Here is a 3529-nt window from a genome sequence, read left to right as displayed (position 1 = left end):
GTTACAAGACTCTCTCTTACTCTCTCACACAACGCTCTATCGTTTCCCTCTTTCCCCCTCTCACTACGCACATACTCTCCTCGCCTCCCTCTCTTTTTTTATGTAACACTGCTGCTGAGGGTGGGGTGATGTCGATTTGTGAGCGTATTAGAGCCATTACCTAACACGTGTTGGAAAGACACAAAATTTACTAACTGAGCCGGAGGGGTCACATTTGCTGAGGATCGCACAGCTGCCGCACGCGCACGCGCGAACACACACACACACACACACACACACACACAACACACACACACACCACACACACACAACACACCCAACACACACACGACCACACACACAGCACACCACACAACACCACACACACACACACACACACACACACAGCCACACACACACACACACAACACACACACACAGTGGCTCTTGCAAAATAGAGGGAAGATTTAAAATAATGATTCTGGGTTTTCTTGAAAATGTAGGGGCTTGGATTGTCTTCTGATCAAATAAAAAAAATAAAAAATCAACCCGCAAACGCTGATCCAGCTACACACCACAGCGAGACACAACACACACGCTCACCACTACCCACACACAACAACACACGCAAGACGGATCGCTTACCACTCATGCGGACGATGAGGACTCAGATGGGGCAAAAAAACACAGAAACAGATCTTTCCATGGTATCACCACAAACCAACAACTGGCACCTGTGAAGACACAGGAACAAAGAGTACAAGCAAGCCCCTATTGACCTTTTTTTGATAAACAGAACTGGAAGTCTTGCAAGAGACTTGTAATACGTGTCAGGTGATGTGGTTGTCTGCCAACAGTCAAGCCTGTCTTATCTAGGGGACGTAACTGAATCGGCCTATCTGCCTGTCCCTCTTTATAGCGTTTAGGTGTGCTTTATTCCACTCTCATTATCTGACTGATAACTACCCTGGTACCTGTGTGATCTATCTCTCGCTCAAGGATATGGAAACACATGGGGGAGTGTGTATGTGAATGTGGGTGGGGGAAATCGGTTGGAATTGGCGGTAAGGTGGGGTTGGTGTGTGTGTGTGTGTGTGTGTGTGTGTGTGTGCGCAGGGATGGGCAAAAATGTCAAAATACAATAAGAATATACAGATACAAAATACCATAAAGATCCATGTTTCAAAATAACCAACAAAACACATCTATTTTGTAACGTATTTAGCTGAAGCACATTTGCAAGTAGCCGGCCCGAACAGCAACAACATTCTCAGTAACAGTTACAAAAATGTTTTACTTGCTATGACTGTGGTATGTTGTTGTTTCTCTACCTTAGTTGAGCAAGTCCGTCTGGATAAGACTGTCTGCTAAATGACCAAATTGTAAATATATATGTGAAAAGGAACATACCAATGCACACTGGGTATTATTGGCCTTCTTTCGGGGCGGAGCGCATTAGAATAACACTCAGCATGCTTTGCAATTGTTCATTTTTATGCATAGGTATATTTAGTTCATTCACTCTCTTATCACAGATGTCTGATACCAATGCAGGGTGAAAGGGGGACCACACAAGGTGAACAGCTATTATTTTTTTTAAATAGTATAGAAAAGTATTTGTATTTTGAAAATAAGAAATATATTGGAGTGTAGTTCATCCCAGTGTGTAGTTCATCCCATTCAAATGACAAAATACATATTTCAAATACATGTAATAGAAATACTGCCCATCTCTAAGTGCGTGTCTGTGTGTGTGGGAGTGTGTGTTTGTGATTTGGTTTTAATATCCTTGAGGGGAACAGAAACAAGGAAACTTGGTGGATACATTTCGCTGGTACACACAAGAAAAATAGCTTTTTTAAGCTCGGGGTTAGGGTTACAATTAGGGTTGGGTTTAGGGTTAGGAGTTAGGTTTAGTTTTAGGGTTAGGGTTAGGCTTAGTTTTAGGGATTTGGGGTTAAGGTTAGGTTAGGTTAAGGGTTAGGGAAAATAGGATTTTGAATGAGAATTAGAAGAAGACAAAAATATATGTTACCAATTGAACGACATCTATTGTAGGATAAATCAATGTTAAAGTTTACATAGCTGGCCATATATGGATGTAAAATGTTGCTTTATGGGTTGGTTATGTAGGCTTCTTCTAACCCACCGCTKTCTACTACATATAATAATACGGTTAAACGATGTCTTTACATTTAAGAAAAACAAAGTCTATCAGAATTCCAGTCATTCCAATAAATGTTATATCCCTTGATCTTCTAGAATAGGATTTGGAAATATGGAAGWATAGATTAGACAAATTGTTTTACCTGAGCATRACCCCAAAACGAAGGACTTATTAGCCAGCCYTTCTCTGTTGTTTATGATTTTGTTGTCATGGGGGACTGATTGTTGCYCATTGATTCGAGTTGAAAAACAAATGCTGCGCTCATGGAATGGCATGCTTTGAGCACTACTGAAAAGTGCTATTTACATGTGAAAAATGAATGCCATAGGCTGCATTTGCTATAGGCCTATTGTTGACTTTTTTGTTGGTGACACTTTGATATATTGATAATAAGCAGCTATTTAAAGGGCAAATCCACAGATGAAACAACAACAAAACGGCTACCCCGCCTCTGTTTTGGTAAAAAGCTGAGGGATGGGCCTGGAGAAATCTAACCACTCTCAGATGAATAGACAGAGCTATGGATGCAAGGACTGACCAGCCATGATATCAACATGAGTGTTTTAACCATGTTTTGAGGCTATACAGTGTTTGTTTACATTTACAATGTTTACAAACATTGGAGGGAAAACAAGCTTATATTTTGGGTTCTCAAGGAGTGTGACAGTTGAACTAAGCTCGTGAGGGATTTCTAAGTTATATTCTTCAAGAATGATTGGATATATATATTAGTTTGAGCATGTGGACATTAGGCCTATGGATTTATTTATATTTTTATCAGCATAAATTAGATTAGGTTCAAATACACATTTAGATATATGAACAGCCATCCACAACAAGCACAATCCGTAAGGAGCAAATAGCTTAATGACAGAGCAGCAGTGCGATTCACGTCAATGCACTATGTAGATATACAAAATAAGTGATATCCGTATCGCCGTAGACTACACCACTACTGTCCTCCTTATCTCCAAGCGTTTATTCAAGTTGGATAATCTTTGGATGCCGACAGCAGTCGCACCATTGGAAGACATAGTTTGGACTGTAGTTTACAAAAGYMTATTSCTGCTCTTTTCCCGCGATCCATCAAACACATTTGGTGTGTCATCATTGTGGTCAGACTCGCTCAGGTGGAACAAACTTAAACTTGAGCCTTTTTTCAATGCTGATTTGAATCTCATTGAGAAAACAGAGAAGTGTCAAAGATTTTTTTTCTCGCAAACATCCTTTCTGAATTGAAAAGTAATCCTTGAAGTAATCACCTAGTTTTTAAAAGTATCTAATCTGATTGCAATATTTTTTCTTTTTTGCAATCCCTTACATGTAGCAGATTACATGTAATCCATTACTCCCCAACCCTGCGTGCGTGCGTGCGTGCGTGCG

This window comes from Salvelinus sp. IW2-2015, linkage group LG1, assembly GCF_002910315.2.
Source record: "Salvelinus sp. IW2-2015 linkage group LG1, ASM291031v2, whole genome shotgun sequence".
Classification (NCBI taxonomy): Eukaryota; Metazoa; Chordata; class Actinopteri; order Salmoniformes; family Salmonidae; genus Salvelinus; species Salvelinus sp. IW2-2015.
The sequence above is the reverse complement of the archived record's forward strand: the minus strand, read 5'-3'. Positions refer to the sequence as shown.